Here is a 27,208-nt window from a genome sequence, read left to right as displayed (position 1 = left end):
CCTTTCATTCTTTGTCTAGCTTGCCTCTCACACTCCTTTTCCTTCCTTTCAGCATACCGTTTCCTCTCATTGTCTATCAACATCATTGCACTCACCATGTACTTTCCGGTAATCACATCCAACTTCTGCGGAACACTGCACTTTATAATGTTACCTTTGTTGCACGTATCAATGGCATCATATACTCCAAAATGAAGAGTATGAATTTCCAGAAACACATTTTTTTGAGATTCTGGTCCAAATTACATTATTCACACTCTCATTTTGATTTTGTGCACGACCATTGAGACATTTCTTCAATAGTTCAGTTGCAGAAAGATCTCTGAAAATTGGTTTTATAGCCTTCATGACAGTTTCTGGTAGACTGTGATGATGCTTGTATACACGTTCAGATCCCTGATATTTGTTGTACTTGCACCAGGAATTGGGCCCCTGTGGGCATAGTCCATGTTCCTCGTCAGTCGATAAGGTGTGGTAGTAAAGTGCCATTACAGCCTTTTCCATTACATCAACACTGTGAATATTTTGTCTTATTGCCAGTCCATAGTGTCCATGCAATCTGTTGATTACCACGTCTGTCAATCTTTTAGCTCCACCCAAAGGTGGAGTACTTGGCCTTTCATTGTGGTCTTCAGTCGACGCAGCCTTATTCCCATAAGTTTCTGAACGTGACCTATGCAGTCCTGTTTAGTAATGGTAACATCATTTCCATAAGGTTTCAGCTCAGATACAGCAGCAAAAGACTTCGAATCACCATCACCCAGGAACTGTAGGTATCTGACCTTGTACCACAGAAGAGAGCGACTGAAAATGTCTTTCACACCGGAAACTTCCGTAGCCCCACTAGACCCACTGTAATTCCTTCGACTGTTTTCTGCATGCTCATCCTTCACTCTTTTAGGACACCTACAGTGCTTAGATTTGATTACAACATCCATAACTTCTGTAGTATCAGCACTTGTTGCCGTTATTACCCATTATGTGAAGTGTGCCCGCGCTTCTGCCACTTACCATCTAGCGCGACAGTCAGGTCCCGAGGATTCTGAACATCTGGAATTACTTCATTTACCGCCACAGCCTCCTCCACTGCTTCTTTCATAGATTCTTGGACAATATCTTCAACACAGGATCCAACAACCGAGATATATTTTGAGAATTTCGTTGGTGGTGGTGGTAGATTCATTACACCACAAAACATTTTACCGGCAGAGTATCCCTTACCGATTGACCTTAGAGCATAAACACATCTAATATTTACACCATAGTACTTGCTTTTCTCACTATCAGTTTCACCTTGGCCTATTTCGACATATTCTGAGTTCCAAAATGAAGCACTGTAATGACAACTAGTACAATGGAGACAGATTTCTGCCGCAAGTCCTATGTGTCGCTTGACATATACTGACATACTCAATTTGCAACATTCCTTACATAGTACTGAACTCTCAATCACCTTTGAGAGCAATGAAATGTTAATTATTTCGTTCACATTATCCTCACTATACTTCTCCAATAAACTGCAGTATTTTTCAGTTGATCCATGCAACTTCTTGCTTGTGCTAGAGACAGGAGTAGATTCCACTTCATGAATAACCTCACTATTTTCAGAATCAGTTCCCAAGGTCGGAGAAATTGTCACAGTTCTACTAGGCTTCTTCCTCTTGTAAACTCTGTTACTAAATCGAGGCATATTTGATAAGTTCCAGTTACGAAATAGAAATACAATACAAATCGTGCAATAACCACCAAATGCTCAATATAAGCAACAGTATCCAAAGACTACAATACGCAGGCAAAACAATTGCCTATCAAATCGTGTTGCCAACATAATATAAAGTCTTTGGAAAGACCGGAAGTTTTGAAAAACGATGTTTTCAATGAACATGTATCCATGGAAATTCAATGTCGCGACATGCTCTCTACAGCATATTATTGAAAATAATATTTTCAATACTTGGAGTTGAGCTACAGGTAAGATTAATATGTCATTTTAAAGAGGAAGATCTGTAGTATTTTATTTCACAGTAAACTGAAAACCCAAAATTTCATTATTTTTAGGTTCCGTGTTCCCTCAATTTTCGACATCTGAGCGCTCATATTACATGTAGTATAAATGACAAGTAGATGATGTGTTATTGCACTGTGCTGTCATCTTTAGCATCTCGAAACCGATATTGTTTTTGTAGTTGTTCTGTCCTATGACATGTCAATTGTTTCAGCTGCCTATTTATTTGTCTAACCATGCATTTGTTAAGTTCAGCGTTGCAAAATGTTGTAAATTTAGGCTACGTGCGACCTAAGAAACGGTGTACGAGTAGATTACAGTATGAAATATCAGAATGAAATTAGAAAATAAAATAAAAATGCTCCCCAACCCAAGATTGAACTCTGGATATCCTGCATGCTAACCCAAAACTTTAGCCACTGCACCAACTGTACAGAATAAGTGACATTTGCTGATACAAATACTTACAATACATGTAGTTACAGTGTTACCAGATTGCCACTCTTTAACGTCCTTTTTCTGCCTGATGTACTCACCGGACGAAATTTTATCACAGACATTTTTGTATCCCTGGTATGTGAGGAGTGCCGACGCAAAGCCAAAGTGCGCGAATTTCACTTCACCCTGTCTTCAGTAAAATGACATATTTCATGTGAGAAAATTATGTCAGCTTTAGTAACTCAGAGTTTGGAAACAGATGAAAGAAAGAACTGAAATCTAACAGGTTTTGCGAAAGATAATGGCTCTGAGCACAATGGGACTTTAACATCTGAGGTGATCAGTCCCCTGGAACTTAGAACTACGTAAACCTAGATAATCTGAGGACATCACACACATCCATGCCCGCGGCAGGATTCTAACCTGTGACCGTAACGGTAGCGCGGTTCCAGACTGAAGTGCCTAGAACCTCTCGGCCACAAAGGCCGGCGCGAGAGATAATAGTGTCATCAAATTATCAATGTACACTCTAAGAAAAAAAAGGCGACATACCACGGAAGAATTGTCCGAATGGGGCAAAAATCGGAAGATGTGACGTACATGTACAGAGTAACGAATTATTACAGTTTCAGAAAAAATGGATTTTTTTTCAAGAGAAAGAGCTTAACACATTGAGCAAGCTGATGACGCGTTGACCCACCCGTGGCCCTTTATGCAAGCCGTTTCCGGCTTGAGATCGATTGATAGAGTTGTTGGATGTCCTCTTGTGGGTTATGATGCCAAAATCTGTTCAACTGCCACGTTAGACCCTCAAAATCTCGAGCTGGTTGGATGGCCCTGCCGATAATGCTACAAACGTTCTCAATGCGGGAGAGATCCTCTGACCCTGCTGGCCAAGGTACGGTTTGGCAAGCACCAACACAAGCAGTAGAAACTCTCGCAGTGTGCGGGCGGGCATTATCATGCTGAAATGTAAGCCGAGGATGGCTTGCCACGAAGGACAAGAAAATGGCGCGTACAACCAAAGGCGTCCTGCTGTGAAACGAAGTGGCACCCCAGACCATCACTGCCGGTTGTTGGGCCGTATGGCGAGCGACTGTCAGGTTGGTATCCCAGCACAGTCCGGGGCGTTTCCAGACTCGTCTCTGGCGTGGAACCTTTTCGATATGAGCAGGACTGTCTTCAGTGACGACTGCCGCTTCGAACTGAGCGCCGATGAGCAGTGAAGACGTGTCTTGAGACGCCCTGGATAGCGGTGCGATACCAACCTGCCAATCACCTGACATAAGACTTTTTTTTTGTCTTAGAGTGTAATTCAACCGAAATATAAGAAGACAGTTCTTTTAAAAAATTCGATTTTCGCCAGATTGTTTAAACAATAAATTTAGAGAGAAAAACTATTTGTTTCAGCAGCAATATCTTTACTTTACGAGTAACTTTATGGTGTGTGTCACAGGGAACTCTATGCTTCACTGTCATTTCCGACCACAATCTATTGATTATGACCTGTAGATTAAAACTGAAGAAACTGCAAAAAGGTGGGAATTTAAGGAGATGGGTCATGGATAAACTGAAAGAACCAGAGGTTGTACAGTGTTTCAGGGAGAGCATAAGGGAGCAATTGACAGGAATGGGGGAAAGAAATACAGTAGAAGAAGAATGGATAGCTTTGAGGGATGAAGTAGTGAAGGCAGCAGAGGATCAAGTAGGTAAAAAGACGAGGGCAGGTAGAAATCCTTGGGTAACAGAAGAAATATTGAATTTAATTGATGAAAGGAGAAAATATAAAAATGCAGTAAATGAAGCATGCAAAAAGGAATACAGGCGTCTCAAAAATGAGATCGACAGGAAGTGCAAAATGGCTAAGCAGGGATGGCTAGAGGACAAATGTAAGGATGTAGAGGCTTATCTCACTAGGGGTAAGATAGATACTGCCTACAGGAAAATTAAAGAGACCTTTGGAGATAAGACAACCACTTGTATGAACATCAAGAGCTCAGATGGAAACCCAGTTCTAAGCAAAGAAGGGAAAGCAGAAAGGTGGAAGGAGTATATAGAGGGTCTATACAAGGGCAATGTACTAGAGGACAATATTATGGAAATGGAAAAGGATGTAGATGAAGATGAAATGGGAGATATGATACTGTGTGAAGAAATCGATAGAGCACTGAAAGACCTAAGTCGAAACAAGGCCCCGGGAGTAGGCAACATTCCATTAGAACTACTGACAGCCTTGGGAGAACCAGTCCTGACAAAACTCTACCATCTCGTGAGCAACATGTATGAGACAGGCGAAATACCTTCAGACTTCAAGAAGAATATAATAATTCCAATCCCAAAGAAAGCAGGTGTTGACAGATGTGAAAATTACCGAACTATCAATTTAATAAGTCACAGCTGCAAAATACTGACGCGAATTCTTTACAGACGAATGGAAAAACTAGTAGAATCCGACCTTGGGGAAGATCAGTTTGGATTCCGTAGAAATGTTGGAACGCCTGAGGCAATACTGACCCTACGACTTATCTTAGAAGCTAGATTAAGGAAGGACAAACCTACGTTTCTAGCATTTGTAGACTTAGAGAAAGCTTTTGACAATGTTGACTGGAATACTCTCTTTCAAATTCTGAAGGTGGCAGAGGTAAAATACAGGGAGCGAAAGGCTATTTACAATTTGTACAGAAACCAGATGGCAGTTATAAGAGTCGAGGGACATGAAAGGGAAGCAGTGGTTGGGAAGGGAGTGAGACAGGGTTGTAGCCTCTCCCCGATGTTATTCAATCTGTATATTGAGCAAGCAGTGACGGAAACAATAGAAAAGTTCAGAGTAGGTATTAAAATCCATGGAGAAGAAATAAAAACTTTGAGGTTCACCGATGACATTGTAATTCTGTCAGCGACAGCAAAGGACTTGGAAGAGCAGTTGAACGGAATGGATAGTGCCTTGAAAGGAGGATATAAGATGAATATCAACAAAAGCAAAACGAGGATAATGGAATGTAGTCGAATTAAGTCGGGTGATGGTGAGGGAATTAGATTAGGAAGTGAGACACTTAAAGTAGTAAGGCGAGTTTTGCTATTTGGGGAGCAAAATAACTGATGATGGTCGAAGTAGAGAGGATATAAAATGTAGACTGGCAATGGGAAGGAAAGCGTTTCTGATGAAGAGAAATTTGTTAACATCGAGTATAGATTTAAGTGTCAGGAAGACATTTCAGAAAGTTTTGTTTGGAGTTTAGCCATGTATGGAAGTGAAACTTGGACGATAAATAGTTTGGACGAGAAGAGAATAGAAGCTTTCGAAATGTGGTGCTACAGAAGAATGCTGAAGATTAGATGGGTAGATCACATAACTATATCAGGAAGTATTGAATAGAATTGGGGAGAAGAAGGGATCGGTTAGTAGGACATGTTCTGAGGCATCAAGGGATCGCCAGTTTAGTATTTGAGGGCAGCGTGAAGGGTAAAAGTCGTAGAGGGAGACCAAGAGATGACTACACTACGCAGATTCAGAAGGATGTAGGTTGCAGTAGGTATTGGGAGATGAAGCAGCTTGCACAGTATAGAGTAGCATAGAGAGCTGCATCAAACCAGTCTCAGGACTGAAGACCACAACAACAACGTGTTCCAGAACGATTGCGGGCAAGCTTCCGCGTGACCTCTAATTTCTTTCCGCGAGATACACGTGGGAGGAGGCAATATGTTGGATGACTCTTCCAGGAGCATAGGCCCTCGAAACGTTAACAGTAAACCACAGCCGGCCGCGGTGGTCTAGCGGTTCAGGCGCTCAGTCCGGAACCTCGCGACTGCTACGGTCGCAGGCTCGAATCCTGCCTCGGGCATGGATGTGTGTGATGTCCTTAGGTTAGTTTGGTTTAATTAGTTCTAAGTTCTAGGGGACTGATGACCACAGATGTTAAGTCACATAGTGCTCAGAGCCAAGTAAACCACACCGTGTTGCGAAACAACTCTCTTGCGGCGTCTGCCACTGGACTCGACTGAGCATGTCGGTGGCGCTTTCGTGCTTACTAAAATAACCTGTAACGAAACGCGCTACTCTTCTTTGGATCTTCTCTGTTTCCTCTGTCAAACCTATCCTGTGCGGATCCCAGACTGACGAACACTACTCAGGTATCGGTAGAACGAATGTTTTGAAATCGACCTCCTTCAGAGGTGGACTACGCTTCCTGAGGATTCTTTCAATAAATCTGACCGGCATATGCCTTTCCTACGATCAGATTAACCTTGTCGTTGCACTTTAGTTGGTCCGTACTTCCAGAAGTTTAACGAATGTGACTGCTTCCAGTGGTTATCCGACGATCGTGTAACCGCGATACAGTAGATTTTTCCAACTATTTATGCGCTGTACTTTACATTTCCATGTGCTGAGGGGCGAATGCAAAGACCAGCGCGAGGCGTCGATTCTCTGTAGGTCTTCCTGCGTTTCGTTAAAATTTTCTAGCAATGCGACTTCTGTGCACACAATAACATCACCCGCAAAAAGTTTCATGAAACTTCCAACTTCACCCATTAGGACATTTATATTCACTGTGGACATCAACAGTCCTTTAACGCTTCCTTGCGGGACTTTGGAAGTTACTTTTACTACTGACGATGTCTCTCCGTTGAGAATGACATGCTGTTCACGCGGTTCTATTTGATAAGAACATATTTTTTTATTAAATAGAGATATTATAATGTAATTTACAAGTTCAAATCAACAACTTCCCTCTTCCATTAAAAATTGTTTGGATTTAAAAGCTGAAAGTAGAAAGAGCCATTAAGATAACATATTTAATCAAATAAATATTGCGAAAATAAAAACGGATTAATTTTTCAATCAATGGTAATTACACTCAAAATATATTATAAGTTAGGTATGTAAAATAAGGACAACCGCATTGTCGCAGTGGATTCACCGGATTCTATCAAATCACCGAAGTTAAGGGCTGTTGGGCTTGGCCGGTACATGGATGGGTGACCGTCCGGGTCACCATGCTCTGTTGCCATTTTTCGGGGTGCACTCAGCCTCGTGACTCCAACTGAGGAGCTACTCGACCAATGGTAGCGGCTCTGGTCACAGAAAACCATCATAACAACCGGAAGAGCAGTGTGCTGACCACACGCCCTTCCTATCGGCTTCCTCAACTGAGGGTGAAACGGCGGTCGGATGGTTCCGATGGACCATTTCTGGCCTGAAGACGGAGTGCAAATGTAAAATAGCCTTGGGAGAACCCGCCATGACAGAACTCTTCCATCTGGTGAGCAAGATGTATGAGACAGACGAAATGCACTCAGAATTCCAGAAGAATGTAATAGTTCCACTTGCACAGAAAGCAGGTGCTGACAGATGTGAAAACTACGGAACCATCAGTTTAATAAGCCACGATTTCAAAATACTAATACGAATCCTTCGAATAAGAATCGAAAAACTGGTAGAAGTCGAACTCGGGGAAGATCATTTGGATTCCACAGAAATGTAGAAACACGCGAGGCAGTACTGATTCTACGACTTCTCGTAGAAGACACGTTAAGGAAATGTAAACCTACGTTTATAGCATTTGTAGACTTACAGAAAGCATTTGACAATGTTCACTGCAACACTATGTACCAAATTCTGAAGGTGGCTGGGGTAAAATAGAGGGAACGAACGGCTATTTACAATTTGTACAGTCTATAAGCGATGTTATTCAATCTGTATATTGATCAAGCAGTGAAGGAAACAAAAGAAAAATTTGGAGTAGTAATTAAAATCCGTGGAGAAGAAATAAAAACTTTGACGTTTGCCGATGACATTGTAATTCTGTCAGACACAGCAGAGGACTTCGAAGAGCAGTTGAACGGAATTGACAATGTCTTGAAAGGAGAATACAAGACGAACACCAACAAAAGCAAAACGGTGATAATGGAATGTAGTCGAATTAAATCAGGTGATGCTGAGGAAATTAGATTACGAAATGAGACACGTAAATTAGTAGATGAGTTCTGATATTTGGGAAGCTCAAATGCTTCAAATGGCTCTAAGCACTATGGGACTTAGCATCTGAGGTCATCAGTTCCATAGACTCAGAACTACTTAAACCTAACTAACCTAAGGACATTACACACATCATGTCCGAGGCAGGATTCGAATCTGCGATCATAGCAGCAGTGCGGTTCCTGGAACTGCTCGGCCACAGCGGCCGGCATTTGGGAAGCAAAATAACTGATGATGGTCGAATTAGGGAGGATATAAAATGACTGGCAATGGCAAGAAAAGCGTTTCTGAAGAAGAGAGATTTGTTAACATAGTGTATAGATACAAGTGTCAAAAGTGCTTTCTGAAAGTATTTGTGTGGAGTTTAGGCATGTATGGAAGTGAAATATGGACGATAAACGGTTTAGACAAGAAGAGAATAGAAGCTTTAGAGATGTGGTGCTACAGCAGAATGCTGAAAATTAGATGGAAAGATCACGTAACTAATGAGATGGTACAGAACAGAATTGAGAAGAAGAGAAATTTGTGGTACAACCTGATTAGAAGAATGGATCGGTTAACGGGACACAAGGGTCACCAGTTTAGTACTAGAAGGATATGGTTGGGAGGTAAAAGTCGTAGAGGGAGACCAAGAGATGAATACACCAAGAAGATCCATAAGGATTTAAAGGATTTAGGTTGCAGTTGTTACTCAGATATGTAGAGGCTTTCGCGGGATTGAGTAGCATGGAGAGCTACATCAAACCAGTCTTGGGGCTGAAGATCATGAAAACAATGGAAAGTATAAAAAGGAAGTGAGATACGAGAGTGTAGAGTTACTAGCAAAACTTATTTAGTCGTTAACTTTGCGTAGAAGGCATGTGACAGGAAGTCAGTTTGTATCTACAGGTGTGTGAGTTGGGTGGCGATCTATTACTGTTCAGCTTATGAATAAAATATGCATGCAGCATTTCTAAATCACCCAACCAATACATTTCAAGAGAAAAAATCCAGTCATTTTCTCAAATACTTGCATCAGTCGAAAACCCAAGGAAAAGAAAAACTCCAAGGTGAGATTCTACACACACACACACACACACACACACACACACACACACACACACATACAGACACACACTCACAAAATTGTGTGAATTAAGAATCAGATAAGTGAATTTCATTTATGCTTCTCATTCTCAAGTAAATTCTTGTTAAGTGCATACAACTTCATTTATCTCAGAATAAAGTGCACAAGAGAAATAATTTTTAAAAATTTTTTGAGCTTGTTTGAAGTGAGAGGTTGCAAGAGAGGAATGTTTTACCTTCGACCAAACAGTCGTCGATAGGCGGTAAGGGTTTTATAAACATTTTAATTACGTTTTCATAAAATTTTGACTAAGTATCTTGTATGTAATTGTTATTGAATGTTTTAACTTTATGTAATTCACCTTTATAAGTTTTATAAAATAATGTTATTTCCCTACTTTGTAAATCACCATTATCGTGGAACCGGTGGGTGGTTAGATAACTTTAAACTTTACTGCTAAAAGAGATACAAAAGTGGCCGGTAGTTAGGAAAGACTGACTGCCTCTGATCAAGAGCAAGGGTCAAATAAAACTACCCCACAAAACATTTCATGCAGCTTAAGTTAGGCAACCCAGCTTACATCAAACGCTGTAGCTACAGAAGATGTATGCCGAGATCCCAGTGTTAAGGTGCATGAAATGTACTGCGGGGCAGTTTTATTTAATCCATCCTGTAGCTTCTAAAATGATAGCGCGTGTTACTAACACCTATAGATGCAATTGAAGAAAGAGAAAAGAAACTTGTTTTTGATCAATAAACTGTACCTTCTGCCAACATGGAAGGAAGCTTATAACTACGCAAAATAGTTCTGTCCTCAATCCCAGCGTTGGTTAGAACACCGCACTGGTTTGCTAGGCACCGTCCTTTTGGAGGTGGTGCTCTCTTTTCTTTCTACAAACTTCCAACTGATATTCACAGCCAGCCGCAGAGGAACCTACAGTTTAATGTGGACTGTGACCTACTATGGCAAGAAAAGAAATCTGATAATGACAGATTCAGATCGAAACTTATCCTACACATTTGGTTAGTTATTATTCTGACTGATGCAATAAGCTGTATTTATTTTTGGTAATTATTAGAAATATTCACCAGTTTCTTACGGTGCACAAAAACGTTATGTACATTCGACAGAAATAAAGCTTTTTCCTGGGACATTTGTAGGAAGCAGAGGCCGAAAAAGTCCTCGGGGGAAAAAAGTCGTCCTCACGCCTCCTGGGGAAAATCAGTATAGTAAATGTTCTTTCAACTCCAACCAGTAAAATTACTGCGTAGCAATCAGATAAAAGAGAGCGTTTCTTAATTGAAGCACTGAGTGTTCTCTCAATAAAAGTGGTCCCTCGTCAGGACGCCTAATTACAGGAAACAATCTGATCTGTGGTACCCGTGATTACTGGACGCTAGTGGTGTGCACATAATTGAGTCCGTTTGAGCAATACAATGCTTAATTGATCGGGCTGACGTGTTGAGGCCTGCTGCTTGGAAAGCACTTTCATCTGTGCAGGATTACTTATTATTGTGTATTAACTTCTCAAAGGAAGTGTCATTTATTGGAAAGTACTCCAGCGTTTTTGCTTTCATTAGCTTGTTACATTAAGTTTCATTGGGAAGTCGCTATGGAAGTTCGCTGCTTTCATCGTCACGAATTATTTGAGTTAATTCGTGAAGTGCTGGAGTGTGCAACGTTCACGAGCACGATCACATAGCTAGAGCGCCTGAAGTTGCAAAATGTGTGGGCTTTTAACACGACTAGCAACCACTGCGAATCCTGGACTGTGGTCCACAATGGTTCTGAAAACTAAACAGACTGAGGAGATATGAGAAACATCTTAGCAGAAAAGGCGAAGAATGCGTGGAAAATTGTACGTAGAAAAAATGGACAGGACGAGACAATATTTACTAACATATAACGAAATAACTTGCATGTGACAAGAGGGAGCCGCAGAGGGAAGAAATTGTAAGGGAAGGTACACGTTGCACCACATTCAATATACACTCATCTTCAGAAAAAAACAGAACACCTAGAACGATTAGAGACAAGATGTTCATATTGACAGGACGTGTACCTTAGGATGTTCTGTAGTCGCCTCGGTTCAGGATGTATCCTGTGACCTAGTAGGCATGGGGTCCTCCAAGGGCCCTGATGATATGTTCCATGCGTGATGGGACCGAACCGTATAAGGCGCGAATGGTATCGTCTGGTAGAGGCTGCATTCACCTCTTTCCAAAGTTCATCTGTGGTAGCTGGCTCTGGGTCACAACGCTGCACCGTCGATTCAACATATCCCACACATTTTCGATTGGCGACACGTGTAGTGATCTGGCAGGCCAGGGCAAAAGGCTGACATCCTGTGACACCAAGAAGGCACGTGTCTGTGCAGTAACACGTGGTCGTGTATCGTCTTGTTGAAAAATGGCGTCTGGAATGTTGTGGAGAAAGGGTATAGCTGCGGGTCGCAGGACGTCATTCACATAGGTTACACTGGTCACAGTGCCCTGGGCATGCACCAGCTGTGATTTGCGTTTGTAACCAATGGCACGCCACACCATAAGGCCTTGAGTTAGGACTGTATGTTTTGAGCGAATGAAATCACCGTTATGCCGCTCTCCCTGTCTGCGGCGAACGAAAATGCGGCCATCGTTTTCAAAGAAATATAATCTGGATTCTTCCGAAAACACTATCTGATGCCTTTCCTGTCCCCACTGACATCTCATCTTCCCATACACCATTGCGGTCTGGCAGGTTTCTGTAAAGTCTTCAAAGGTAGGCGGAGAATTGGACGACGCACACATAACCCATGCTGTAATAAACGGTGACGCACCTCTTATAGTGGCGTACGATCTGTTACACTGTTCCATTGTTGCGCCAGAGCCGAGGTGGATGCAGATCTGTTCTGCAATGTCACTCGGGAGATGGTCTGGGTGGTGCAACCTGACTTATCTCGTCGTGTTTTATTGCCTTTCGTGAATCATTCCTTCCAACACCAGTTTCACCGCCGAAACACTTCGCCCCACACTAGCAGCAGTTTCCCGGATGGATGCATCACATTCTCTCATGGTTCAAATACTAATCATTTCTGCAGAACATACTAATGTTCATGGTTCAAATGGCTCTGAGCACTACTGGACTCAACATATGTGGTCATAAGTCCCCTAGAACTTAGAACTACTTAAACCTAACTAACCTAAGGACATCACACACATCAATGCCCGAGGCAGGATTCGAACCTGGGACCGCAGCTAATGTTCATGTTCTGTGAATGTGAAAGTCCTATCTTTAATAGTTCAAGATGTTGTACTCCTTCTGAACATGAGTATATTACTGAGGACTTTGTGTGCAACTGTTATTGTGAAAGGATGACACTGGCACAGGAGAAGAAACCATAGCGGGTGGAAAGGACTGATAACACAAAAATAAAAGAGCTTTATATCATGAAGGAGGTCACGAATTTCAGTAATGGATACTTCGTGCTTAGCTTGTGATGTGTAACTTCTGTCATTACTTCGTTTGATGCGTATATTTTCTGTAAGTCTTTGACGTGAAGTAAAAAAAAATTCTTTCTTTTCTTGAGGGCAAAAGTTTTCACAAAATCAGTAATAGTAAGACTTCCTTGAGATGCGTCTTGTCCAAAAAAGGAAAATGTTTAACAGTGGACCTACTATGGAAACGTAAAATTGAAAGTTTTTAAACAGAGTTAAGACTAAATAGACTTATTACTGTATACAAAGAGACGTCCAGGTCGGAATTTCAATGTGGGTTATTTCGTGTATAAAGCACGCTTATCAAGAATATTTTGTTCAAAGTAATAGGGTTTTTATAAGCGAAAAAGCCCAATTATTTTGAACAAAATATTCTTGATAAGCGTGCTTTATTTACTAAGACCACTTCAACGGAATGGACAGTGTCTTGAAAGGAGGGTATAAGAATCACATCAACAAAAGCAAAACGAGGATAATGGAATGTAGTCGAATTAAGTCTGGTGATGCTGAGGGAATTAGATTAGGAAATAAGACACTAAAAGTAGTAAAGGACTTTTGCTCTTTGGGGAGCAAAATAACTGATGATGGTCGAAGTAGAGAGGATATAAAATGTAGACTGGCAATGGCAAGGAAAGCGTTTCTGAAGAATAAAAATTTGTTAACATCAAGTATAGATTTAAATGTCAGGAAGTCGTTTCTGAAAGTATTTGTATGGAGTGTAGCCATGTATGGAAGTGAAACGTGGACGATAAATAGTTTAGACAAGAAGAGATTAGAAGCTTTCGAAATGTGGTGCTACAGAAGAATGCTGAAGATTAGATGGGTAGATCACATAACTAATGAGGAGATATTGAGTAGAATTTGGGAGAAGAGGAGTTTGTGGCACAACTTGACTAGAAGAAGGCATCGGTTGGTAGGACATGTTCTGAGACATCGAGGGATCACCAATTTAGTATTGGAGGGCAGCGTGGAGGGTAAAAATCGTAGAGGGAGACCAAGAGATGAATACACTAAACAGATTCAGAAGGATGTAGGCTCCAATAGGTACTGGGATATGAAGATGCTTACACAGGATAGAGTAGCATGGAGAGGTACATCAAACCAGTCTCAGGACTGAAGACCACAACAACAAACGAAAAAGAGATTTTATTTAGTTGGTTTGGATATGATTGGGACTTTGTACGTCTCTTTAAACAAAAAGTAAAAACAAAAATTGGAGGTTATTAGTTGTAATACAATAATGGATGTATGCTTTGCCTTGCAACTGCCACACAATCACTGGACGAACTCTCTTATCTTTACATGTATTTCGGCTGCGAGAAACTGGCAAGTTGGTATCTCTAGGTTGGGCTGAGTGTGCTGCCCCACAGACTCACCACAATCTCAACTTTGAAGAGGGCGCCCTTCGCCACGCAGTGGAGAACCCACTGCTGAGCACTCGAAGCGCATAGCGCAGGCCACTGCCTCCTTTAGGGCACACACAGGACACAGCGCATTGTCCCCGCTGTGTGCGGGAGACGTGAAACTGATCCAACCTTCGAATTTAATTTATGTTCATATACTCCCAGTTTAACTAACGTTAAAACCTTAGATTTCTGCCTATAGGGACTTCAAAGGCATTGGTGTATGGAGAAGGTCGACGGAAATAGACGTCACTTCAGGTATGCCTCAGTGGAGTGTGCTCGGACCAGTACTCTACGCGTTTTATATTAATGACTTTGCAGACAATATTAATTGTGAACTCAGACTTTTCAAAGATGAAGTAGTTATCCATAATGCATTAATGTCTGGAAAAAGGTACACAAATATCCAACCAGATCTCGGTCAATTTGGAAGTGGGGCAAAGATTGGTAAGCTGCTTTAAACGTTCAAAAATGCAGAACTGCGCACCTCACAACACGAAAAATGTAGCATATCACTTCAGTATCAACGATTCACAATAGGAATCGTTCACCTCAGACAAATACCAATGTAACAACTTGTAGCGATATGAAATGTAACGACCACATTGGCTTAATCCTCGGTAAAGGTAGGTAAAGCTCGTGGCACACTTCGCTTTTTTGGTGAAATACGGGGGGAATTCGATCAGTCCAGAAGGCAGACTGGCAACAAAACAGTCGCGCGTCCCATCTTAGAATACTGCTTAAGTGTGTGGGACCTGTACCATATAGGACTAAAAGGCGATATTGGACGGATACAGAGAGGGTAGCACGAATGGTCACAGCTTTGTTTGACTTGCTCGAAAGGGTCATGGAGCTGCAGAAAGAACTGAACTGACAAATGCTTGGAGATAGACGCAGACTGTCCCGAGAAAGCCTACTTAGAATCCTAAATATTATTCCCATAGGAATTGCGAAGACAAAGACTAATACTACAATGAGCACAGGTGCGGTTAAGCAATCGTTCTTCCCGCAACTCTGTATATGAATAGAACTGAAAAAAAATCCCTAATAACTGGTACAATGGGAACTACCCTCTGCCATGCACTTCACGGTGGTTAGCAGAGGGTGGCTGTTGTTGTAGCTTTATACGTCAGGTGGGATGTGTGTCCCAATACATGTGGCCGAGTCCGAAGGCAGCTGTGCGTATTCTCACGAGTTCGTGATTCTTTGAGCAAGAGGGCTGAATACTGTGTTTGGTCATCCACGTTGCAGACGCCTGCGTTCTCAAGAACGTGTCAGAATATTACAGTAATAATAATTATAATAATAGAATGCGTGATCACTTCGAGTACCTGGTACAGTGTCAATAGACGGATGGCTGCCTTCTGACAGAACGCCCCGTATCTCAGCAATTATTTGTTTCCAGTCAGGACTTTTCTCCAATTTTTGATCCCTCGTGACTGCCGTAGGGACAAGGCACAGTTTTTAGACAGCCCGAATGAAGGTGGCAGGGGTAAAATACAGGGAGGGAAAGGCTATTTACAATTTGTACAGAAACCAGATGGTAGTTATAAGAGTCAAGGGGCATGAAAGGGAATCACTGGTTGGGAAGGGAGTGAGACAGGGTTGTAGCCTCTCCCCGATGTTATTCAATCTGTATATTGAGCTAGAAGTAAAGGAAACAAAAGAAAAATTCGGAGAAGGTATTAAAGTCCATGGAGAAGAAATAAAATCTTTGAGGTTCGCAGGTGACATTGTAATTCTGTCAGAGACAGCAAAGGACTTGGAAGAGCAGTTGAACGGAATGGACAGTGCCTTGAAAGGAGGATACAAGATGAACATCAACAAAAGCAAAACGAGGATAATGGAACGTAGTCGAATAAAGTCGGGTGATGATGAGGGAATTAGATTAGGAAATGAGAGACTTAATGTAGTAAAGGAGTTTTGCTATTTGGGGGGCAAAATAACTGATGATGGTCGAAGTAGAGAGGATATAAAATGTAGACTGGCAATGGCAAGGAAAGCGTTTCTGAAGAAGAGAAATTTGTTAACATCGAGTATAGATTTAAGTGTCAGGAAGTCGTTTCTGAAAGTATTTGTATGAAGTGTAGGCTTGTATGGAAGTGAAACATGGACAATAAATAGTTTGGACAAGAAGAGAACAGAAGCTTTAGAAATGTGGTGCTACAGAAGAATGTTGAAGATTAGGTGGGTAGATCACGTAACTAATGAGGAGGTATGGAATAGGATTAGGGAGAAGAGAAGTTTGTGGCACAACTTGACTAGAAGAAGGGATCGGTTGGTAGGACATGTCCTGAGGCACCACGGAATCATAAATTTAGCATTGGAGGGCAGCGTGGAGGGTAAAAATCGTAGGAGGAGACCAAGAGATGAATACACTAAGCAGATTCAGAAGGATGTAGGTTGCGGTAGGTACTGGGAGATCAAGGAGCTTTCACAGGATAGATTAGCATGGAGAGCTGCATCAAACCAGTCTCAGGACTGAAGACGACAACAACAATTATAATAACAGAATCCGTGATAACCACTTCGAGTACCTGGTATTTTGTCAACAGACGGATGGCTGTCATATGACAAAACGCCCCATATCTCAGCAAGTATTTGTTTCCAAGCAGGATTTTTCTCCATTTTATGGTCGCTCGTGCCTCCTGTAAGGACAAGGCACATTTTTTTCAACACCCTACATGAACGCGTTACTTGTGCGTTAGTTTATTTTTTTCCTCAATGTAATTTATTTAACGGTATTCAACATTTCAGATGTCGATCCAGAGACACTGTGGCCCTTGGATCCGAATATCACACGTGAGTGACCCGCCGAATCGTCACATTTCCGGTAGTGTCGATGTGGGAAACGCAGGGCTCAGCCACGTTATGTTAGTGACAGGTGACGCCAAGTGAATTAGTTTCGAGGAGCAGACGACGCTGTTCTCGGGGCGCACCTCCTGTACGCTGGACGTTTCCGCGCCTACGCCGTCCCCCGTGCCGGACTTATTAGGAGCGCTTGTGGTTGGGGTGAGTCAGGCAGCCGCACAGGCGATTTGGCGGTTACCTCGGCGCCCTTGCTAATCACTTCTGACCTGCGTGGTGGTCGCCGTTCCGTTGATGGGGGTCACGGACGGAGGAACTGGCGACTCGTAGAGCGTGGGACCCGGCAGGCTGACCGCGCGAACCGGCTCTGTCGAAATACTCGCACACTCGCTCCTTCCACCTCTCTGCGGTCGCTTTACACCTCCGCTGGCACTCAGTAAAGGGGCGGGGCCCGTTGACCTCGATAGAGCTTTCGTCAGTGTCAAGTTGTGCACGAGGTTTGATACAGGGCAAATTCGTATGTGCTGCAAGGAAAGACGGCTTACATACATGTACAAGAGGTAGAACGGAACAGCAAGAATAGAGTATTGAGAAAGTGTTCAGATTAAAAAGGGTGTAATGCAAAGGTGCATTCTTTCTCGTCTGTTCTTCAACTTACGTACAGAAGAAGCAACGAGTGAAATAAAATAAATATTGAGAAGTAGGACTAATTTTGGGATGGAAGATACCAAAGAGAAGATACACTGATGAAATCACAAAAGTCAGTGAAAGTGAGGAAGCATTTCAAGGCCTGATGAATGGGATGATCAGTGTAATGAACACGGGATACTGATTGAGAGGAACCAAAGAAATCCGAACGAGTCCTGGCGTATCAGAAATGAGATTAGTGATACACCTAATACCAAAACAGGCCAACACGAAGTAGAGGAATCCTGTTACCTTAGAAGCAAAATGATACTTTGGGAATATTGCAGGGAATACAATACTGGCCATTAAAATTGCTACACCACGAGCATGACGTGCTACAGACGCGAAACTTAACCGACAGGAAGAAGATGCTGTGATATGCGAACGATTAGCTTTTCAGAGCATTCATACAAGGTTTTCGCCGGTGGCGACACCTACAACGTGCTGACATGAGGAAAGTTTCCAACGGATTTCTCATACACAAACAGCAGTTGACCGGCGTTGCCTGGTGAAACGTTGTTGTGACGCCTCGTGTAAGGAGGAGAAATGAGTACCATCACGTTCCCGACTTTGATAAAGGTCAGATTGTAGCCTATCGCGACTGCGGTGAATCGTATCGCGACATTGCTGTTCGCTATGGTCGAGATCCAATGACTATTAGCAGAATATGGAATCGGTGGGTTCAGGAGGGTAATACGGAACGCCGTGCTGGATCTAAACGTCCTCGCATCACTAACAGTCGAGATGATAGGCATTTTATTCGCGTGGCTGTAACGGATCGTGCAGCCACGTCTCGATCCCTGAGTCAACAGCTGGGGACGTTCGCAAGACAACAACCATCTGCACGAACAGTTCGACAACGTTTGAAGCAGCATCGACTATCAGCTCGGAGACCATGGCTGCGGTTACCCTTGACGCTGCATCACAGACAGGAGCGCCTGCGATGGTGTACTCAACGACGAACCTGGGTGCACGAATGGCAAAACGTCATTTTTTCGGGTGAATCCAGGTTCTGTTTACAGCATCATGATGGTCGCATCCGTGTTTGGTGACATCGTGGTGAACGGACGTAGGAAGCGTGCATTCATCATCGCCATTCTGGCGTATCACCCGGCGTGATGGTATGGGGTGCCATTGGTTACACCTCCCGGTCACCTCTTGTTCGCATTGACGGCACTTTGAACAGTGGACATTACATTTCAGTTGTATAACGACCCATGGCTCTACCCTTCATTCGATCCCTGTGAAGTCCTACATTTCAGCAGGATAATGCACGACCACATGTTGCACATCCTGTACGGGCCGTTCTGGAGACAGAAAATGTTCGTCTGCTGCCCTGGACAGCACATTCTACAGATCTCTCACCAACTGAAAACGTCTGGTCAATGGTGGCCGAGCAACTGGTTCATAACATTACGCCAGTCACTACTCTTGATGAACTGTGGGGTCGTGTTGAAGCTGTATGGGCATCTGTACCTGTACACCCCATCCAAGCTCTGTTTGACTCAATGCCCAGGCGTATCAAGGCCGTATTGTCCATATATAAGTACAGTGATTACAAATTGGGGCCGAGACCCGCATGGCACAGTGCTTCAGTTACAAGGTGCTCATTATTACACTCCAGTAATTTTTATATGTTCTCATGAGTGTCTTTTTGCAGGTGGTTAATGTTCAATTATGCAAGCTTGGCCTGCCTTTTATCCGTTGCGCGGTTTTTTTTTAAGTGTGAGCAACTCATTTAATTTTTTATTCCTTTCCGAAGTCAGATTCCGTTACGAAATTATTTCTAGGGCCGTGAAGTTGTTTATAACAAGGACAGTTTCACTAAAAAAGTTGTCAGAAATTCTACTTACAATGGCAGTTCCGTCTCTTCAAAGAGTGGTCCGTTTATAGTACGTTTAGACATCAAAGAAGAAGTTGCATAGTACTAGAGGGAGTTCTAGAGGAGAAGTCTGTAGTCAAAAACAGAATATAACGAAACTATACCTACGACCTTCAAGGGTTTAGTGAAGGTGTCTATACCGCAGACTGTAGTGTGTGGAGCATACAAACGGATGCTTTTTATCTAACGGCAGGCATTCTCCGTTCCTCTGACACCCTGTAGCGTTACTCCACTTACGGGGTCCTCATAATTAAATTTATAGTTTCAAAATGCTGTAGAAAGACAACCATTGCTCAAAACGACAGCAAATGTGAACAATTTTTTATTGACGCAGGAATAAATTTCATGGAACAAAAATATCTAAATAAATGGCGCTGACTTCACGTAAATGAGGTCGGCTACAAAATAATGCTGTATCGCAATCCGACGGGTATGGTTTGGGTTGCACATTACACTATCCGTACTGTTCAGTGTGCATGACTGGACAAGTTCGGCAGTCAACAGTTGTGGCACTGTTAGTTAGGTGCCCACACACATCGAATGGGAAAATTCAATTTCTGATTGTCTGGAGGGCAAGAAGCACATAAAATTCAAAATGACATCGGTTTCCAACCGTTGTGTGACTGGCGCAAGACACGTTCATTACGCTGTCCACCATCTCCTGTTCAAATCGAGAACAGCGTGTTCCACAATCGATAGGAGTGTTCCTGGGGTTACGTAGAGAATGCATTGCTCAATGCGTCCGTTCAATTCAGCTACGTTCGTAACTGCAGCACTGAACACGACATCTTCAGATAACTCCGCACTGAGACGTTACACGACTTAAGATGAAGTGACCTGGATGGCCAACAGTAGGGAATTGACGGGTGATAATTTTCTAACATTACCGAAATTCCTCTGCAGCACCCACTTCACTAGCTGTGCAATGCGCCATCTTGCATAAAAACGATCTTAACCCACACATCTACGAGGTTGAAGAGTTGGAATGACTTTGATGCACAAAATACAAAGCGTTTACCAGTGAAGGTACAGGTAACAGAACCCGCAGCGCCGGCCTTTGTGACCGAGCGGTTCTAGGCGCTACCGCGCTGCTGCTACGGTCGCAGGTTCGAACCCTGCTTCGGGCATGGATGTGTGCGCTGTCCTTAGGTTCGTTAGGTTTAAGTAGTTCTAAGTCTAGAGGACTGATGACCTCAGATGTTAAGTCTCATAGTGCTTAGAGCTATATGAACCATTTGAACCTGCAGGACTCACCTCCCCAAAACACTACGGCCCTACGATAAACAATGCAATCAACCCGCACCACACAGTAACCTTTGAAGAATGAATTGGTGCCAGTTAATGTGTGTGCGGTGCCCATTTTCTGCTTTTCTGCATATTGATATGTCATTGGAAATGTTAAAAAAAATGTTCAAATGTGTGTGAAATCTTATGGGACATAGCTGCTAAGGTCATCAATCCCTAAGCTTACACACTACTTAACCTAAATTATCCTCAGGACAAACACAAACACCCATGCCCGAGGGAGGACTCGAACCTCCGCCGCGACCAGCCGAACAGTTCATGACTGCAGCGCCCCTGACCGCTAGGCTAATACCACCCCCCCCCCTCCCCCTCATTGGAAATAGAAATGGGCTTTGTTTGTCCATTGAATGTGCCATGGCTCTTCACTGTGTACTTCTATGAAAACAAAAAATTCTAGAGCGAACGTCCGTCTGCTTGGCTGGCCTCCCATGCAAGCGGGCCCGGGTTCAATTCCCGACCGCGTTGGAGATTTTCTCCGCTCATGTACTGGATGTTGTAGTGTCCTCATCATCATTTCATCCTCATCACCGGAGCGCAAGTCGCCCAATGTGGCGTCGAATGAAATAAGACTTGCACTTGGCGGCCGAACTTCCCCCGCATGGGGCATCCCGGCCAACGATGCTACACACTCATTTCCATCCCAGTTCTAGAGCGAAAATTTGCCTTGCTGGCACGTCATCAGGAAGCAACTCCCGAACAGGGGTATTTTATGTAGTTAGCAACGCAGGATATTTCGTAGAATTTTATACGTCGTGCTATCAGGCACGCCCAACGTTCGGGCAATTCCCTCTCCACTGCATGTTTGCACGTCAGCGCTCGACCTATCCTGCAATTCTGTGACCGTATGTTCGACAGACGTCCGATTAACTACTTTCCTCCCTCTACCGGACTGTACTTCAGCCGGCCGGAGTGGCCGTGCGGTTCTAGGCGCTACAGTCTGGAACCGAAGCGACTGCTACGGTCGCAGGTTCGAATCCTGCCTCGGGCATGGATGTGTGTGATGTCCTTAGGTTAGTTAGGTTTAATTAGTTCTAAGGTCCTATTCGAGTGAGACGCGCTGGTCCCGAAAGTTTGACGAGGATCAGTGTCCTAGCCAGCCTGTATGTATGGTACCACATCCCACCTCAGTTACGCGATTCGCAGACATTTCGAAGCACTGGAAGCATACAGATGGACACAGCATTTAATTATACTCACAAACATACACTGGAGCGCCAAAGAATGTGGTATAGGCATGCGTATTCAAATACAGCTACATGTAAACGGGGTAATACGGTGCTGCGGTCGACTGCGCCTCTATAAGAGTACAAGTGCCTGGCACAGTTGTTAGATTGGTTACTGCTGCTACAATGGCTGGTTATCAAGATTTAAGTCAGCTGGAACGTGGTGTTATAGTCGGCGCACGAGCGTTGGAACACAGCATCTCCGAGGCAGCGATGGAGAGGGGATTTTCCCGTACGACTATTTCACTAGCCTACGTGAATATCACTGCTGCCGGAGAAAGATCCTGCAAAATTGGGACGAACGTCGACTGAAAAGAATCGTTCAATGTGACACAAGGACAACCCTTCCGCAAACTGCTGCTGATTTCAGTGCTGGGACATCAACAAATATCAGCGTGCTAACCATTCACCGAAACATCTTCGAGATGGGCTTTCGGAGCCAAAGGCCTACTCGTGTACCCTTGATGACTGCACGACACAAAGCTTTACTCTTAGAGCCGGCCGGAGTGGCCGAGCGCTTCTAGGCGCTTCGGTCTCGAACCGCGCGACCGCTACGATCGCAGGTTCGAATCCTGTCTCGGGCATGGATGTGTGTGATGTCCTTAGGTTAGTTAGGTTTAAATAGTTCTAAGTTATATGGGACCTATGACTTCAGCTGTTAAGTCCCATAGTGCTCAGAGCCACTTGAACCATTTTTACTCCTAGCCTGGGCTCGTCAACACCGACATTAGACTGTTTATGACTGGAAACATTTAGCCTAGTTGGACGAGTCTCGTTTCAAATTGTATCGAGTGGTTGTACGTTTACGGGTATGGAGACGACTAGATGAATCCAAGACCAAGTCTGTCAGAAAGTGACAGTTCAAGGTAGCAGAGGCTCTATAATGGTGTGGGACCCCTGACACCTCTAGATACGACTCTCACAGGTGACACATACGTAAGCATCCTGTCTGATCACCTGCGTACATTCATGTCCCACTTAAAATCATAAATATGATAAATCATTCAACAGCATAATCACTTTTTGAATGAAGGTTTTAAGTTGACAATGGAGTTTATGGTTTTGTTTGACTTTTTCAAAATTTTCCAACTGTCTTTGAGAATAACTAATTTTGAAAAAACCTCAACGGGGTGAGTGTTTAATATTTATGACGAATAGGCCTGGCGCAAACTCTAATGTTGTTTACTGTGCTTTAGATCATACTCTTGCATAAGTTATTGCGCAGTATCACTAGCTAAGGGGTGGGTGTTCACGTAAAGACTAACTTCTCATTGGCTGGCGTAGCGTGGCCTCACATGCTATCGTTGCCTTTCCTTTCCTGGCCTCTGACTGGTCGGTACTAAGACACCACTCCAGCTTGACAACGGTTTGGTTTCGTCTTTTTCTGCTAGCAGGTTTTACTGACGAGTCAGCGGGGACAGTCAACAACACAAAGTTCATGGCCTGAGCTGATAGGCTATTCACTGCATGATATTTAATTTTAATAGATTGTTATTCAGCTGTAATTGCAATTAATTGACTTCACGGCTTGCACTCAGACGATAAAGTCAAACGAAGTAGTAACATATCTGAATGTTTGTGCAATACTGCATATCACATAGCACAATAATTCACTGGCATTCACTCGAAGAGCATAATATGATATCATGGTGATTGTATTAGTAATTGTGTGAGTTTTGCGTCAAACATTGCAAAGTGGAATACATTCCTGACACCCTTTCATAAATTACGTTCTCGTAGCTTGAAAATAGTGTTGCATGTTCCTATAGCAGATCCACATAACAGAATGATCAAAGCAACCAGACTGCGTGAGATCTGCGAGACGGACTCAAGTTGCTAGTTGAGCAAGACGGAACTGTGGCGACATTTACTTGATGTGTACATGTCCATCTGTAGCTCACACGTAAACTGTTGTGTTGTTACAACGAACCACACCCTCACGTTCTGGAGATGTTGCGTGTGTACGAAACTCCAGTTTACACCCACATGAAACCGGTTTATCGATTTAATACTGAAATCCATATGTCTCGGTCTTAGATCGAATGCATTTTTGACGCATCGCCACAAATTTCTCCGGAAAGAGCTGTCAGAGAGTATGGGTTTCTTACACCAGACCACTTGGCATTTGTCGTATGGGTTCATATCTGCTCTCTACTCTGTTATATACTGTTCAGACCTCCGCATCTCTTCATAACTTCTACAACCTACATCCAGTTGAACGTCCTCAGTTGAACGTCTTCACTGCTCACTGTTTTCAAGCCTCCATCTCCCTTTACAACTTTTACTCCCCCCCCCCCCCCCCCCCACACACACACACATAGTCACAAACACACTTCCCGCCAGTACTAAATTGCGCATTCCTTGATGAATGGGTTCTTTCTTTTAGCCATGTTGTGCAATCAACTTCTTTTTTTCCCAGTTGGGTCCAAAAAAGTTTTCATAAGTTTCTTGAGGTACCCACTTAATCGTCAGCTCTCTTCTGTAGCTCCACATTTCAACGGCTTCGATTCTCTTATTGTCTGAAGTGATTATCGTCCACGTTTCACTTTCGTACAAATCTATACTCCAGACGGACAACTTCAGAATAGATTCCCTAGCATTTAAATTTTAATTAGATGTTAACAAGTTTCTCTTTTTCGTAAAAGTTTTCCTTGCTACAGACAGTTTGCATTTTTTATCCACTCTACCTCGACTGCCATCAGTTATTTTGCTGCACAAAAGCAAAACTCACCCACTACTTTCGAGGTCTCATTTCATTATCTGATTCCCTCAGCGTCGCCTGACTTAATTCGACCACAAAGCATTGCCCTTGTTTTACTTTTGCATTCAGTTGATCTGCCAAGTCCCTTGCCATCTCTGACACAATTACGGTGTTATCGGAAAATCACAAATTTTTTATTTCTTCTTTCTGAAATGTAATTTCCTCTCTAAAATGGCTCTGAGCACTATGGGACTTAACTTCTGAGGTCATCAGTCCCCTAGAACTTAGAACTACTTAAACCTAACTAACCTAAGGACATCATACACATCCATGCCCGAGGCAGGATTCGAACCTGCGACCGTAGTGGTCACGCTGTTCCAGACTGACGCGCCTAGAACCACATGGCCACACTGGTCGGCTCCTCTCTAAATTTTCCCTTGTTTTCCTGTACTTCTTACTCAATGTACAGATTGAATAACGTCGGGGATGGGCTTTAAACCATTCTCACCACCTTCTGTTGCATGCCCTTCGGCTCATAACTATAGTTGCACAAGTTGTCAATAATCTTTCTCTTCCTGTGTTTTAGCCATGCCTCCTTCAGATTATCAAAAGAGTGTAATGCAGTAAACATTATCAAATGCGTCCTGTGAACCTACAAATGCTAAAAATGTATGATCTTCAGTAGGAATAGTGCAATTGATCGACGAAAGAAGGTAATACAAAATGGTTCAAGAAAACAAACCAATACAGCAATACAAGTCATCTAGGAACGAAGTCAACAGGAAGTAAAGGGAAGCTAAAGCTAAATGGCTACAACATGAAGAAAGCTCAGAAATAAAAAGTCATGGGAAAGTAAGATTCACTATACAGGGTGATCACGAGATGATGTTACAAAGTTACGGAGATGATGTAAAAGGTCTTATGGATCAATCTGAGGTAATGGACACTGCTCCGGAAAGGACCCAGTCGAAAGTTACATGCGAAAATCGGTTCGAAACCATTGACAGTGGACCTCTTTACTGCAAGCTCTTTGCTTTCCATATTTTGGGAGTAGGTAATATGAACCTAAAAAAATCCTAGTGAACATCGGCTCTGAAGTGTATACCGTAACAGCTACGAGCACTTGTTCATCTTTGCTACTATGAATCACATCTCCTCTACTGAGTGGATGGTCATAGCTCTTAAGGTAGGCGTTTTACAGCCAAGCAACGAGCTCGCAGTCGAATTAGTTCACTGTCAGAGGTATCAGAACGATTTTCGCTTCTTACTTTAGACTCTGTCTTTTCCGGTGTAGGGTCCCTTACCTCAGATTGGTACATTTACCCTTGTCCATCATCCCTCAAAGTTTGTTACGTCACCACGGAATCTCCCTGTACAGAAGAGTCTTTCGGAATACTTGACCCCAGAACACGTAAGGGCGGGGGGAGGGGGGGGGGGGGGGGGGGGGGAGGACGGTAACGTTACACCGATACTAAACCATCGAAATGTTTACTGCTCTATATTTTATTCCAATGGTTCAAATGGCTCTGAGCACTATGGGACTTAACATCTGCGGTCATCAGTCCCCTAGGACTTATAACTACTTCAACCTAACTAACCTACGGACATAACACACATCCATGCCCGAGGCAGGATTCGAACCTACGACCGCAGCGGTCATGCGGTTCCAGACTGAAGCGCCTAGAACCGCACGGTCACACCGGCCGGCTATATTTTTTTCAAATGAAGTCACAATTTAGAGGTTATGCATTAGTTAATTACAATTTTAGATCTCCAATGATACGTTGCATGACAAATTAAGTACAAAATGTCCCGTTTTATACGTAACTGCAATCGTAAATTTCAGGAGAGTTTAGTTATCTGGATTTAACACCAAAGACATTCACATTAAGAGTGCAACAGTAATTCCATTGTTAAACGCAGGCGACAGAGCAGAAAGATGGAAACAGCGCATGTAGAAACTCTATGCGGCAGGGAGAAGAAATATGTATCGATTTAGAGAACATAGGGGATCAAGTATTAGAATCAGAGTTCGACGGAGCCCTGGAAGACTTGCGATCAAACTTTGTAGAAGGGATAGATGTGATCCTTAGGAAACTGTATAAACTTTGTGGAACGTGCCAACCAAAGGATTATTGAAAGTGACAACCAAAAATCTAAACGGTTGAGACATCGAAATTTAGAAAAAGCTCATCCACACAACCAAAAAAATAGTAAGAGCAGATGAATACGAATG

Source organism: Schistocerca gregaria, chromosome 8, assembly GCF_023897955.1.
Source record: "Schistocerca gregaria isolate iqSchGreg1 chromosome 8, iqSchGreg1.2, whole genome shotgun sequence".
NCBI classification, from domain to species: Eukaryota; Metazoa; Arthropoda; class Insecta; order Orthoptera; family Acrididae; genus Schistocerca; species Schistocerca gregaria.
This window is presented reverse-complemented; position numbering follows the sequence as displayed.